This window comes from Silene latifolia, chromosome 8 (assembly GCF_048544455.1).
Source record: "Silene latifolia isolate original U9 population chromosome 8, ASM4854445v1, whole genome shotgun sequence".
Classification (NCBI taxonomy): Eukaryota; Viridiplantae; Streptophyta; class Magnoliopsida; order Caryophyllales; family Caryophyllaceae; genus Silene; species Silene latifolia.
In genome coordinates, this window is record NC_133533.1 from 111,391,857 (window position 1) to 111,408,449 (window position 16,593).

Here is a 16,593-nt window from a genome sequence, read left to right on the forward strand (position 1 = left end):
GCAGGTGTCCGACGAGTGTCGGGTGTCCGTGTGTCGGACACGGGACAACTACTTAGAAGGAGTGTCCGTGCTACCTAGGTCATGGTATCATCATAACCCAAGAAAGACATGAGTGGTATGTTTTGATACATAGGCTTGGTTAAACTTGCTATCTTCAAGTAGAATCCTTTGTATAATTTATTTTCAATCAAAAATACTTTAGCAAATATTACTTAAGGGGACGAATAAATCCAGTAAAAAATCATAATCTACTGACAATTTACAAACACGTAAGTTTTTAATTAGCATATCCAGAATCAAGGTATGGACTTATAAGAACATCTAATTACGAAATCAATCAAAGACGTTTTCAGTGGGGTGCAGAGAATTCATCTGCATCCCTTGTTGATTTAGAATGTATACAAGTTACGGGTGGTCGAAAGTCCGGCCCAACCCTATCCGACCCGCCCGACCCACCCACAACCTAGCCCCCGCCCGCCCTCTATCCCGTGCTGGTTCCAGGTCCCCCATGACAACCCTAACCTGCCTCCAACCAGAACCCGACCTAAGCCCGCCCAAAAGCCTGCCTCGGGTCACCTTTCGCCCGGCCTGCCCACCCCACCTCGTATGTCGAGCCGGTTCCAAGTCCCCCAAGCCCAGCCTGGCCCGCCCGCATGCTTGAGCACCCCTAATACAAGTAATAACAACATAATATTAGCATGTTGTTGGCCCGATAACGGATAATTATGTTGTTTTGTTGTTACTAGTTCGAAGTTCAATTCCTTCACCCCGCATTATTAGTTTGTAGGCTTAAACTCGACCTCTCATTGTTGGAATCAAAATCTTTGATCTACTATTGACACGATTACTTACGATGTGTTGATTTTTCATTCATCAACTATTAAAAATCTAGGCCTCCGGGATCAATTTTCATTGGTGAAAAACTTGCAAATTTCATGCTTTTTTTTTTCATTAATAGAGGTACAAGAATAATTTAGTCTAACATGATATTTGTACCTAGGCCACAATAAATATTATCCTACATGCAATAGTTATATGTTGTATATACTTTGTCATAACCAATTAACCATATCTCATAAACTACATAGTTTGTACGGTGAATATGATGGGTACACTAAATACGTTGGATACAATATATGGTGACATTAGTAACATTTATAGCCTCACCTAAGTTTGCAGCTGTCACAAAATTATAAATAAATAGACATTCAATTCCTCAACCAAAGTCGAACTTAGCATAAACCACTACATGATTTTTATCAAGTACAATGAAATACAATCATAGATCGTCATTTTTATGATCAATAGAGTGTAATACACTAATACTCCTTTATTAAATAATTTTTCAGACGAAGAAAACTATATACATACATATGCATGCTGAAAATAGGTATAATACTTATACATCTAAAAATCTATGCATATGCAGGATTTAATGTATACTAAAATGGATGAGTATTTAATACGGAGTAATTAGAGCTGTTTGTAGGTCGTCTCGTTCCTTAAACCCGGCCTATCTTGTCCGTCAAATAAGTGAATACGGATAAGGTATTTTGAGAAAATTATAAAGGCTCAGCCTAAGTACTAACCCGTCCTAAATCCGCTAACCCACTTATCAATGGGCCAAAAATTAAACGTGAGTCCTATCCATCTTCGACCCAAGCCCGTATTTAATCACCTATATGACTGTATAGGCATTACTATATGATATTGTTGGAGGCTTGTAGCTAGTGTAACCCTATGTTACTCCCGACACTTCACTTAGCTGCCGTGTCGCGTATGCGACACCTATCTGTCCGATATCGACACGACACTTTGAAACTTCACTTTATATTAGGAGATTATTGGGCCTATACTAGGTCCGGCTACCATTAGGGTTTGCTATTAGGGTTAGGGTTTGCTATTAAGTTGGGAGGTATTATAAATACCTCACCAATCCGCACAAAATAGCCGTATCCGACACTCGACACGCGTCAGACACGACACCCGTATCAGAGAGTCTGGGTAACCAGAGTGTAACACTATCATTGCAATTTCGCAAATACGCAAAACGGGCATGTGTCCTTTCCTTTTCAAGTTTCAACAATGAACATGCATGATTGCATATTTGCATGTACGTTGTAACTTGTAAATTAACACCCTTTGTTCCGATTTTTTGTTTACCTATTTTATTTTAGATTGTCTCAATCAATTATTTACCTTTCAATTTTGGAAATGCTTTTAATAAACAATTTCATCATCCACGTTAAATTTGCTCCACTCATCATCAAATAATTGGACCTTCCCTACTTTTTTTGATCTTTGTGCCAAACAAAAGAGTAAACAAATAACAAAGCGGAGGGAGTAACTTGTATATTGTACATTTGTACTCCCTGCCCTTGAGTTTTCGTAATTATTATCGTCCTTGCACAATCCTTAATTACAAGTCGCATTTGATTATCAATGACACGCCCTTTATTTTGTTTTGAATGTACTCCCTCCGTCCCGGTCATTTGTTGTCCTTTGGATTTGGCACAAAAACCAAGGAAAGGGGGAGGGGTTGAGGGGCCAATTACTAAATGACAAGTGGAATAAATTGAGTGTGAATGATCAAATTACTCATCAAATTCATTCTTAAAATAGAAAGGACAACAAATGACTGAGTTTTAGGCGTTAAGTGTACCCTTAAACTGTATTTTCCGTCAATTAAACTCAGTTTTAGGCGTTAAGTGATTACTTGGACGCATAACCAAGCTTGTCATTTATCATCTTATGACATGACTCTATTAGGCTCAATATCCATCTTTGGACGTGATAATTTGGCAAGGAATCAATAAATTTTCCGTCAAAATTTTTTTAGCCTATACATATCAATAAATATTAGGATTGAAATGCATATTGAGCCTAATAGAGTCCTTATGTCATGGGATAATAAATGAGAAGTTTGATTACGCGTCCAAGTCATTACATAACGCCTAAAACCGAGTTTAATTGATGGAAAATAAAGTTTAGGTGTACACTTAGTGATAATGATAACAATTAGGGGTACCAATGTACCATGTAAAAAGTCAAAAAATTGAAATTACCATGTAGAATATCCCTAAAATCAAATAACTTGGTATCCGACACTGTAATGAGTTGACAAAAAGTCGCAATAAAAAGAGCAAGTACTTAGGAAAAATTACTACGTAACTACTAACTAGTTTGACTAATCCCTACGTTGTTCAATGAGGGATAATTAATTTTAATACGTATACTAAGGTTTTGAAATATTCTTGGGATATTCTACGGTGTACCTTTGTGTTTTTCGGTTTTTCACGTTATATCCCTCTTTTTTTTATATTCTATGATGTACCCCTAAACTCTATACATTAGTCTATACCATAATCTTATTTATTGTCTTTATTTATTAACTTATTTTCTTAAATGACCTATTAAATCGTCTATTTATCATTCCAATTACTCGATAACCTATTCATTTACTTATTAGTTCGCCGAATTATTAATTATCCCAGGAAATAGTATACGAAACAAACTAAAAGTTCAAAAAATCTCCATTATCATCTCATGAATCATAATAGAAGTTTTTAATAGTAGTTGGTGCTTATTAAAAGTTATTTGTGATGTTTCTCATATAGAATGATGATACAACATTAATAAGTTAGAATAAAGGTCAAAGTACGGTCGTTTGATAGTGATAAAGTTAATGGAGAGTTAAACAAGGTTATGATGGAGAAATAAGTAAGAAGTTTATGGGTACAATGTAGAATTTAAAAAAAAGGAGGGGTACAACATAAAAAACCGAAAAATTCAGGGGTACACCGTAGAATATTCCAATATTCTTATAATCTAATGAAAAATTATCAATCGTAAAAATAGATTTAACGATTTTATTAGTAGGTAAAATGGTTTTATGATTGGACAGTGTCTGATTCGTTGAATTTTCAAAGGTTAAGTATAAACATTCTACGCATTTATGACAAGTCGATGAACAATCATATAAAAAAATGGTTCGATCAATTTCAACATGAGTAAGACATGACGAGCAATAATATGATTGATATATAAATAGTAAGTACAGTTTGGTTTCAAGTTTATTATTTACATGAAATGTGCGAACATAATTAGTCATTTGTCGTCGGTGCTTAAACACTTAAACAGGCTTACTTTGACAAAATGCTCATGGTGTCGTCTAGGATGAATTAAACACCGCAAGTTAGCTAAGGGATGGAGAGTACAACTCATTAATATTTATGGTACGTAGAAGATGCTTGGAAAAGTCTTCAAATCATCTTATATAAGTATCATACTGCCTCCGTTTTTCGAAATTAATCATAATATATGACTTGTTCAATCTTTTTTCACTTTTCTGCCATAATAAGGTAGACTAGTTATAAACAAATTACGGTTTAAAGGCATGTTGCTTTAAACTGAAATAATTTTTCTTTAACTGAAATGAACAAAATAATACAGCATGCGTACTGAACTAACTATAGGATGCTATGAATGAATTCATAGAAACACAACTAAACTCAAAATTATGTCCAACCTAACTGTTCCGGGTGTAATTCCGGAGCAGGATTATGACCACTTAAGCTTGTTGAATGATGCCGTTGCTTGTCTCTTCCTTTCACTCTTTCCTGTTTAAGATGAACAAACTGAGGGCTCGGCTTGGGGCCGAACGTACTCACTCCGACGCTCAAGTCAGTAAACTTAAAGAGATAAGTTGTATGTTAACTTGGCAAAGTATATTGTAGAGAGATAAGGGAGTTTATACCAATTATTCAGTGAGTTTTTGGGGTTAATTGTGGATCGTTTTCTCAATGAGAGAAGTGCAGTATTTATAGGCTTTTACCTTTTGTCACGTAGTGGCCAAGTGGCTAGCAGGTGGAAAGACTGTCTTACCCTCGGCCGAGGAACCCATGGCAGGCCGGCAGGCCTGGTTGACTCCATGCCGAGGGGACTGGATGTGAGTACGCGGATATGCTTCTCGGCCGGCTAGTTGCGGGGACCGAGACCCAGTGACAGCCGACAGTGCGTCGGCTTAAGGGTCATCTAATACGTTGACTTGCCGTCTTTTGGCTTTGACCTTGCTCAATATGTTGACTCGGTCGGGGTGCGAATATGCCCCATCAATTTGCCCCAGCCGTAGTCTATGCCGTGGTATGGACCTTCGATGAGTGTTGAGCGTATTCTGCGCAAGTTGAACTTCTTCCCCGGCTTCTTCTTCCTCGGCTTGGTTCTGTTCAGGCCGTACCATATCCCCCCTCCACATGGTTGTGTAATGGACAACGAATGTGGAAAAGAAAAATGGCGCTGGCCGAGACCAAGGTTGAGAGTGCCGTTTGCTTTTGATTGCCCCGGCCGTCTTTGCCAAGCTTGGTTGATCGTTGGCGTTGGCGGTAGATACCAAGGAGCGTGTCGAAGAAGATTGGTAATCGTATGTCGATTGACATTCCGTGGGGTCGCATGCTTGACACGTGGCTTGGCATTGATTGGTGGACGTTTCATGGGCTTTGCTCTGATTGGTCCGCTTCATGGGCTTTGCTCTATAAATAGAGCAGTGTGCCCCTCTTTTTTACTTGTAAACTTCATTTCTTCAAAAAAATTTCTCTCTCTAGTTTTTCTTTCGAAGCGTTTTCTCTCTAACTTTCGAAGCGTTACTCGGCGTAACACTTCCTTCCAAGGTAAACAAACAAATTTTTCCAACTTTTATTTGTTAAGTATTTATTGTCACCATGTCTTCTGCTGATGCTCAACCCAAGACCTTCTGCTGGCCGGGCGAACTGAACCGTCGCGTCCTGATGAACAGGAGCCACTGGTTGTCACCCCAAGTCGCCTTCTCCTGAAATTGATGAGAAATTTTTGGAGGGTTTTGATGATGAGGATGATGAGGCGACCCAATCTGATTCGGAGAGGCAGCATCTCTTGTGGCACGGCGACGCCTGCTCGATCAATCCTGATCGTGTTTGGACAAACAAGTTCGCCTCTGTCTCCGGGCCTGAACTTTTTGAGGATCATTACTCCTTCGGCAGGGGGTATAGAATAATTGTTCCTGAGGGTGATCAGGCCGTCTGTTGCCCTCCCGAAGGTTGTATCAGCGTGTACATCAGACACCTGGAGTATGGGCTCCGGTTTCCTCTTAATGAACACGTTGCTGCCATAATTAAAGCCATGAATGTCGTCGTGGGTCAGCTGCATCCGTTGGACATCAGGACGATTATTGGCTTTGTATGGTTATGTCTTTTGAAAGGGGAGGCCCCAACGGTGAACCTCTTCCGCCGGCTCCACCATCTTCGGCAGACTACCCTAGGCGGCACGGGGTGGTACAGCATACAGACCGAGGCGGGTTATGTTACCGTTTCCAAGCTGACATCTTGCAAGGACTGGAAGGGGCGGTGGGTATACGTCGAGGTTCCGGAGGACTATCCGCTACCCCGGTCCTTTCAGAGCCGCGTCAATTTGCGGTGTGAGAGTCAGGGGGAACATGATAGATATGTCTCCCGTAATAAGATTAAGATGGACGCCAAGAAGGTCTATCTTAAGGAGGACGAAACGCGGGCAATGAGGCTGTTTGAGACTGAGAAGGATGGCACGCCGAAGGGATGGATGCCCCCGACGCAGATCGTTCTTCACGACGAGCCGCTTTGCCACGTCGGCCTCATACCGGCCCTCGGCCAGGGTGAGTGGGGTCAGTATGAGGCCCACCTTTGCTTTTTATGCTTCTGTATTTGAGCCTTGTTTTACTTCTTTTGCTTAACTGTTGGCTTTGTTTCTTTTGCAGATCGATTTGGCCGGGATCTGTCTGTCTTCATCCTCAACAAGTTGGGACTTGATCAGGACGGGAGAGTTGTTGAGCTGCATCCTAAGGCCGCGCCACGTGATCGCAGACCGGCCCCTCACGAACTCATGGAGCAGGCGATGAAGGCAATGGATGTGGCGGCGACTCAAGCGGAGATTGGCGGTAACCCCAACTCAATCTTCAATCCCCGTAGTCCAAAAGGAGCAGGTGGTCATCGATGTTGAAGAGGAGGTCACCGTTGTGGAGGGTCCTCCTCCTTCAAATAAGAGAAAAGAGGCAACGCCGCGCCGCCGCTATTTCTTTATTCGAGGCCGGGAAAGAAAAGGGGTCAGCCGGCCCTCTGTCCAAGAAGGCTAAGACTGGTCCGGATCTAACCCATGGCTCGGATTTAGCAGGTTCATTAGGCATTCCTGATGACAGGCTTTCTGATATGTCAATGAATGTTGACATGGATGCTTTGTCTGGGTTTTTTATAGATCAGTCGTCGCCGACTGTCGTTCCTACTGAACGACAATTGGGGAAGCGGCCTGTGCAGACGGGCGATAAAAATGTCACCGCCGACTCCTCATCCCAGAAGGTTTCCTGTGTTCAGCTCAGGGAGGACGGCGTAAGGTTGGCCAAGAGGCTGGTGAAGTGGGCTGAACTAGCCGGCACTCATCTCGTCGAGCAAGAAAAGCTCATGGCTCAAACTGCCCCTGTGCTTGAACGGCTTAGGCTTGATCTTGCCGCTTCTAGGGCGAAGGCCGAGAGGAATAAGAGGGACTTCCTCGCCTCCATGAAGGACTTCCTCGCTGAGCGAAAGCTTAAGGAGGAAGCTGATAAGGCGGTCCTAGCCGAGAGAGCCACGGTTGAGGCTGCGTTGGCTGATGCTGCTAAGCTGCGGGAGGAGAAAGACAAATTTGAGGGCGGCTATAAGGCCATGGTTGATCAGAGGGAGAAATGGAAGTCCCTGCATTCGGCTGAGGCGAAGGAGCACAAGAGCACAAAGGCTATCCTTGCTCAGAGGGAGAAGGATATTGAGATGCTTAAAACTGTCATCATCCCTGAGATGTGTGCCCGGTACCGGGATCAAGCTGAAGATGCTACCAGAGATGCGATCAAAGAGCTCCTTCCTGAAGGTACCTTCCCGTGGCAAGATTTTGACCGGCTTCTTGATGAGAAGGCGGCTGCTCAGGAAGCCAAGGCCGCGGCAGAGGCGAAGGCGGCGAAGGCCGCTCAAGAAGCTGAGGCCAAGGCGGCTCATGATGCCAAGGTGAAGGAGGCCAGAGAGGAGGCTGAGAGGGCAAGGGCACGTGAAGCTGCCAAGTCTTCTTCTGGGCCGCCCACCAAAGATGATGCCGCTGCTGCTGCCGGTGGCGAGCAGCAACAAGCATAGGAAGACGGGCGGTCGTCACCAGACTCACCTGGCCCTTCGGATAGCTTCAGCTGCTCGGGGGCCAACTTTTGAGCCTTCTCTCCCTGCCATCCTTTTGGCGCTTCAAATCTCAATGTTGTAATTTTTTTGTTGTTCCTTCTTTCTTTTTTTGTTAAACTTTGGTAGGTTGAGTTTAGGCTATCCTTATGGGGGACGGCCGTCGACTTTTTCTTGTAAACATTTTTAATGAAGTCTGTTTATTTGCCCCATGCTTGGCCGGGGCTTTGATCTCAATCCTCCACAAAGTTGTCTTCTTACGTTTTTAACCATATTGAGCGCTTTTTTTCGTTTTTACCTTCAGCTTGGCCGAGGCAGTTAGAATGCGTATCTCAACTGTACTTAAACGTTTTTAAACATGTTGGCATGTCGGTCGCTTCCTCCTCCACTCCCGGTCTTAGCCGAGGCGGTTAGATTTGCGCTTCCCAACTGCCGTTGTGAACATGTTAGCGTATCGGTCGTTGTTCCCCGTCACTCCCGGCTTTGGCCGAGTCAATCGAGGTTACGGCTCGACAGCGTTCGTATCTATAGACATATTGATCGCTTCCTCTGCCACTCCCGGATTGGCCGAGGCAGTCAGATTTGCGTCCTCAACTGTACTTATACGTTCTTAAACATGTTGGCATGTCGGTCGCTTCCTCCTCCACTCCCGGTCTTAGCCGAGGCGGTCACATTTGCGCTTCCCAACTGCCGTTGTCATGTTAGCGTATCGGTCGTTGTTTCCCCGTCACTCCCGGCTTTGGCCGAGGCAATCAAGGTTACGGCTCGACAGCGTTCGTATCTGTAGACATATTGATCGCTTCCTCTACCACTACCGGATTGGCCGAGGCGGTCAGATTTGCGTTTCTCAACTGTACTTATACGTTCCTAAGCATGTTGGTCGCTTTCGCGAGTATCAACCGCATTTGTAGTGACTGCCCGGCTGGCGTCTACTAAGCATGTTGGTCGCTTTCGCGAGTATCAACTGCCATTGTTGTGACTGCCCGGTTTTGGCCGTGGCGTCTACTTTGGTACGGCTACGGAGGGGACAATCATTTCGATGGAAAACTTGGATCACTCTTCATAAGATGTAATCACGCGTTGGGGTGCCCACAACGGTCTCGGACACCTCCGCCGCTATACGAAATATTGCCTAAGGTTGCCTGTGATCCAATGGCTCATTAGAGGCACACCCTCCATGTCTGTCAGCCGGTATTCATTGGTTTTCCCTCCTGCTGCAAGGATGGGCTCCTCCCTTTCCCCGATTTCTTCGCCACTCTGAGGGATTGCATGTTGCACCCCCTGGCAGATACTTGGATATTGACAATTTCATCTCTTTCATCCTTTGAGACGAGCTTTTGTGCTTCCCCCCGGTCCGAGACATACATCAGTGTCAGGGCCCGGATGGACATCACTGCATCGGCCTCGCTCAAAGTGACTCGGCTTATAAGAACATTGTAGGCAGACGAACCGTCGATAACCACGAACTCAGATAAAACATTTTTGGCCACATCCGCTTGGCCGAACATCACCGGCAGTCTGATTGACCCCAGGGGTACCAGGCCGGCCCCAGAGAAGTTGTATAGCGGGTTAGTGCAGGGGCTCAGGTCTCCCATCTTCAGACCGAGATTAAGAAAGCACTCCCTGAACATGATGTTCGTGTAGGCGCCTGTGTCAATCAGGCACCTTTTGACCAAGTGGTTGGCTATATCTAGGTGGACTACGAGCGGGTCGCTGTGCGGGGCGACGACTCCTTCGTAGTCCTTCTTTCCGATGGTTATATCGGGGACGGTGGAAGCGGGGATCGCTGTTTTAGGCACAAAGTTGATGGCTTGGTATAGCTCATTTAGGTGCCGTTTGTGCCCATTAGCTGACCCACCGTTCTCGTTTCCTCCGATGACAACCTGGATCACTCCCATCCGTTGGAATACTGATTTTCTGCTCGCCCTGTCGGCGCTTGTTTCTGGGCCGCCAGCTACATACTTGCTGAGGGCCCCCTTTCGGATCAGCTCCTCGATGGCGTTCCTTAGCTGTCGACAATTGTCGGTTTTATGGCCGGTGTGGCCGTGGTACTCGCAAAACTGGCTAGTGTCACCGTCCCCCCTCGCCTTGGGGGGCCTTGCCTACTTCTGCCCTTCATTCTTGCTTAGGGTGAAGACCTCGGCCGGTGATTTGACCAGGGGGGTGAGACCGCTGTACCGCTTCTGGGTGTATGGTTCCGAACTCCCCCCGGCACCCGCCGAGTTCTGTTTCCTATTAAATCTCTCAGGCCGTGACCTATTCCCGTCACGGCGTCCTTCATCTACGTTGTCCCGGCGGCTCCTCCTCTCTGGGTGCCCAGCTTCACTGTGGCCTACCCAGGTCTTGTGATAGTCCTCCATCTTTACAGCTCGGTCGGCCATCTTTCTGGTGGAGTCTAGGTTGAGGTCCTCGCACTTGATGAGATCATTTTTGAACTCGCCTTTCGGGAGGCCTTTCATCAGTACGAAGGCCGCCAGTTCGGTGTTCAGCTCACGAATCTGCTGAACCTTAGCGTCGAACCTTTTCACATAGCTTCGGAGGGATTCGTCCTCCCCCTGTCGGATAGTTAGGAGATCCGAGGTTTCCACGGCCCTTCTCTTGTTGCAAGCGTACTGGGCTATGAAGTTGTCTCTCAGGTCGGCATAGCAGTATACCGAGCCATTAGGTAGCCCCTTGTACCAACTCTGAGCCATGCCATGGAGGGTCGTTGGGAAGACTCGGCACCACACCTCATCGGGTTGCTCCCACACCGACATGTACGACTCGAAAGCCTCGACATGGTCGGTTGGGTCACTATCCCCTTTGTATGATATGGGCGGCAGTTTTAGCTTAGTCGGCACAGGGACCTCGAGGACATAGGCACTAAGGGGCTGTCTGACCACGTGTCGAATGACAAGAAGCGATCGGCTCCTCGCAACCTTAGTCCGGCTTCTCTCCATGTGGCGGGAAGGGCTTCTTGTCCGACTTTGGTGAGTCGGGCTTCTTTCATTTCTTCGGGGCAGGCCTCGTTGTTGCCGCGGCGACGCTGTCCTCCCGCGAGTGGGGGAAGGACTTTGGTCTGCCACTGGCATCACGGGCTCCGCCGGCGTCCTAGCATGCCCAGCTCCTTGTATCGCTCCGGACAAGTTGTTCGGAGTCACTTTATGGGCCCTGGTCACCTGTGGAGGCGCTGCCGCCACTGTCGCCGTGACAGGGGTAACCGGCGTACCACCCATCAGGTCCAGGAATAGCTTCAGTTTGGCCGCATCGACCACATGTCCCATGACAGTGACTTGGACGGTCGGCAGCGGTGTTTCTGGCTCTCTTGGCATCCCGTACTTCACCGGCTCAATGACTCGGCCGGTGGGGGACTGCCCGATCTCAGAATTAGGGAACGTGTCATCCTGGAAGAATGCAGTTTCTTCACTCACAATTTTTTGTTGTTTTGACATCTTCTTAGCACTTTGAATGGTTTTTGGTTGTTTTTTTTTTTTTGTAAGGTAGGTGACTAGCTTTTAGTATCTATCCCCACAGACGGCGCCAATTGTTCCGGGTGTAATTCCGGAGCAGGATTATGACCACTTAAGCTTGTTGAATGATGTCGTTGCTTGTCTCTTCCTTTCACTCTTTCCTGTTTAAGATGAACAAACTGGGGGCTCGGCTTGGGGCCGAACGTACTCACTCCGACGCTCAAGTGAGTAAACTTAAAGAGATAAGTTGTATGTTAACTTGGCAAAGTATATTGTAGAAAGATAAGGGAGTTTATACCAATTATTCAGTGAGTTTTTGGGGTTAATTGTGGATCTTTTCTCAATGAGAGAAGTGGAGTATTTATAGGCTTTTACCTTTTGTCACGTAGTGGCCAAGTGGCCAAGTGGCTAGCAGGTGGAAAGACTGTCTTACCCTCGGCCGAGGAACCCATGGCAGGCCGGCTGGCCTGGTTGACTCCATGCCGAGGGGACTGGATGTGAGTACGCGGATATGCTTCTCGGCAGCTAGTTCTTCGACCGAGACCCAAGTGACAGGCCGACAGGCTGCGTCGGTTAGGCTGTCTAATACGTTGACTTGCTGTCTTTTGGCTTTGACCTTGCTCAATATGTTGACTCGGTCATCGGGTGCAGAATATGCCCCATCACTAACAGTGTAATACTCCGTATTTATAAGTCTTGGGGTACTCTATCGAGTAGGCCTTACTCTGTCGAGTAAGGGTAAGTTGCGAAATAAAATAGTTTCTGACCTGTTGGGTACTCGATCGAGTAGCTGTGGCACTCGATCGAGTAGGGGGGTACTCGATCGAGTACCTTAGCTACTCGATCGAGTAAAGCCGGGTTTCTGAGGAGTTTTTCTCGGGTTTTGTTAATTATGCGATTAAGATATATAATCTTTCCGTCATCATTCTAAACACTTTTACAAAAACCTAATTTACTGTTAAAGAGAAAAAGCAAGTTCATTCATCATCCTAATCGCATTGTTGACAAATTCCGGAGCTAGAGGTGTCGGATTTCATTGTTCTTTGCATCATAGTGTTCTTTGCGTCAAGGGTAAGTCCTACATACCAATTTTATAGCGTTTGGTTGACTTTGTTTAAACCCTAATTTTGGGATTGGGGGTTTTTATGATTTGTTGTGTTGGTAGTGATTATGTGATTATGTGATAGGAGAAGGATTTGTAAAGGAGGGTTTTGAGACAATTTGCTAGATCGTCGATGATTGTGTTGCTTTCCGGGTAGGATTTCTACTCGGTATTAGTCCCATAATGGGATGATTGTTGATGTGTTGAGATTGATTGTTTAGTATCGTAATTGTGTTGTGACGGTGGTTGATTGTGATTATTGATTAACATCGTAATTGTGTTATGACGATTGTGATTGTGATTGTGATTGGTTGTCTCTGGTTCTCGAGATGCGTTCTCGGCTGAGTGGAGTCACTTGCGGGAGTGACTTCACGCCCTAGTTTCGCCCTTCGTGGAACCCGCCACGGAAGGGGATGTGCACATTAATGGACAGGGTTATCGCTCACTGTTATGTGGAGCGGGGCTTAGGTGGGAACGGCTGCGGTCCCCCACTGGCAGGGCTGGTCCAGTGGACAGTCGGTGGTTGAGATTGATGGGATTGGAGTAATTGTGTGTGTGTGTGACGGTTAAGCTGTCTGTGTATCTTACTGTTGATATATATATAAGTTGTGTGATTAGTACTGACCCCGTTTAAATGTTTTAAAAACTGTGGTGATCCATTCGGGGTGGTGAGCGATTGCTTGACAGTATATCTTGGATACGCGTGGGATCTAGTGGGGATGGAGTCATCACATATCGAGTCTTTAGTCTTCCGCCGTGTTTTATTAGAACAGTTCCTTTCGGTTGGTTTATAGTTTGAGAACATTGTATTTTACGTACGATTGGGTTTGTAATGTAATCACTTAAACTTATTTAATAAAGTATGTTTCTTCATTGTCTTATGATTATCATGCCTCGGGTAACCGAGATGGTGGCATCCTTATACCTGAGCGGTCCTAGTAAGGCACTTGGAGTATGGGGGTGTTACAAATGGTATCAGAGCGACGATCCTGAAACCTGTAACCAATAAATCCAATGAATATAGGGAGTCAATTAAAATGAACCCGGGGTAAAGGTTGTAGGAGCTAATGCAAAGACTTGGGAGACGTCCTAAAGTCGCGAACTCGCCCTACAATTTTGAACCGGTCACCATGGGATATGTGTCGGGATCGTTATGTGCATATTGTGTCTTTGTGTGTATCTATGTAGTAGTATGTTGCATGAATTGATGATGATGACGTGAATTGTATGTTGGTTGATTGTAAAGCATGAAAGTATAATGATTGATACATGTAATTTGGCATGTTATAATTATGTAAGGAAAAGTGTTCTGTTTATATATATATATAAAGCGATGCGTAAGTATACATGTTGTTGTTGTCGTTTTGAGTAAGAGTACAGAAAGTTGGGAGTGTGAATTGAACATGTGTTGGGTGAATATGTTGAACGAATGTGGTGGATAAATATGTGGCATGATGGATGAATTAGTGGAAAAAGATGAATAATCGTTGCATGATGATATGATTTATGATTAAGCATGTTATATAATGAAAGTTATTTTATAATGTTATTATGCTAGTAACATGTGAATAGAGGACTTGATGTCATGTATTTGTGATTTTGTTTACGAAAAGTGATAGAATAAAAGCATGTGGGAAGCCATGATTGGCAAGTTAAATGAATTATGTGCATGATAAATGTTATTGTTTGACCTTTTGTAGGTCGTAACATGTGGTTAAGGATAGTGGTTTTACAAGTATTGAGTCGCTTTTATTCGCTTTGTTGATGTTTAAGTTGTTTGAAAGAGAAAATCGAATAGTTATGTCGTCTAATTACAGCAAAGTTGTCTTTAAACTGTTATAACTTGAGATGCGTAAATGATTTTAATGTGATTCCAGTTGGAGGTGATAGCTTATTCTTTTACGATTCTAACGATAGGTCACACGCCCAAAGCGACCAAGAAATGAGTGAGTTATGGCTGTTTTACGAAAACTGGACAGTGCTGAGAAATGCGTAGGTACTCGATCGAGTAGCCTTGGTACTCGATCGAGTAGGGGGGTACTCGATCGAGTACGTCAGTTACTCGATCGAGTGTCCCTGGTAATTTGTTTTACGTGCTTCTGATCTTCACCTACTCGATCGAGTAAGTCCCTTACTCGATCGAGTGGCCTGTACTCGATCAAGTGACCCCTATTTTGGGTCATATGCTTATCTTTTGACTTCGTTGCACATTATGTTTAATTCAAAGGCGTTATTTTGCTTCTTTATGCATTTTTTTACATGTATGTTGGTCTTGACGCGTAAGTTACCCAATTTTGTGGTGTAAAGAGTGGCACCTATGATGAGTATGAGTTCGGTGGGGAGGACATGATTTATATGTGTTGGGATTGGTAAGACTTAATTGAGGCATAGAGCATGTTTTGTGAGACGAGATGAGTGACATGTTTGTATGTTGAGTAATGAAAATGTAAGTGAATGTGGGCAAGGGATGATGCAAGTTTAAGGAACGTGAGAATGAAAGTATTGAAAGAAAGGATGTGGATAGTAGCAACTTGAGAGGTATAACGGATTATGGAGGGAGATGGTTAGAAATAGTGCTGAGTAAGAATATATGTAATGAAAGGTCGTTTTAGAGGAATTGAGACGAGTGGTATATAGTGAACTTAATGGGATATGTCGCGACGTGGATTTGCAGATAGTGATTGAGTTTGGAAATTTGTGTCACCGAGAGACGAAACTAATGTGTGATTTCCTTGGGCAATTAACGGTATAAAAAGAGAATTTTGATTTCTAGAGATGTAAAAAGGGAGATGCAATCGTTTAAACAGTGAACGTGGATTTTATGGATAGATTAGTGGCAAGTGTGAGTGATAGCATAATAAGAGAAGATCCATGGTAAGAAAGAGTGAGATGATGTCGGTAGAAAATAATGGAATTTGAGTTTTGGAGTAACGAAGGGGTACATGGATTTCTAAAGAGTTAGCTAGAAGGAATAAGGAGTTGAACTATTAATTGGTATTATTGAGTGTAAAGAGAAAAGAAGGATAAAAGTAAGCTGAGGAAAATACTCACCGGAGTTATGTGATATAAAGGTAAGGAATCATTGAAATGTGTGATAGCGTCACGAGGATGTTAGCTAAAGGTTATATAGGAGTTTCAGGACAACATGATTGATAATGAGTTTCGAGGAATTAAGGGAGCAAGAAGTTGGTGGAGTATTGGCACGATACGAGGTATTTGGTGGAGAGTTGAATGACAACACAAATAAGTTAGTATTGGGAATAATGTTGAGGTAATGTTGTGGATGGGTTTGATGTTCGTTATTTGGAATGATAACCAAAGATAGGAGAAAAACCGTGTTATTTTGATATGAGTGTAAGAGGTTTGATATACGAGCAGTGATGGTATTGTGGTGTTGTCACTAGTGGTTAAGGGTGATGGTATATTACAAAGGTTGCAATTCTAAAGAGGTTGATTTGGTAGGGACCTGATTGTTGTGTATGATAGTGAAAGGGTATAAGATGTGGTTAGATGAGGCGGATGCTAATAGTTGAATAGTAAAGGTATGGTTATATTTGGCAGGAAGTGATGGTTGTGCGAATGGGGGAATATGTTATGAGGGGCATATGAGTTAAACTCGGGCGGCAGGTAACCTTTATCGAGTGGTAACTTACGTGGTCAGGATTGACTAGTTGGTTGTGATTACGGGTCTATGATATGTGTAAATGTTTGTGCGAGGTTCTGACCTCACAAGAAGTGGTATGGTGTGATAATTATAAAGTTGTTTTATGAATGTTCTGTAATATATAGGTTGGACACGGTAATTTAATTGAATAATATCCAAAAAGGTAATAACTTGATTAATTTGACA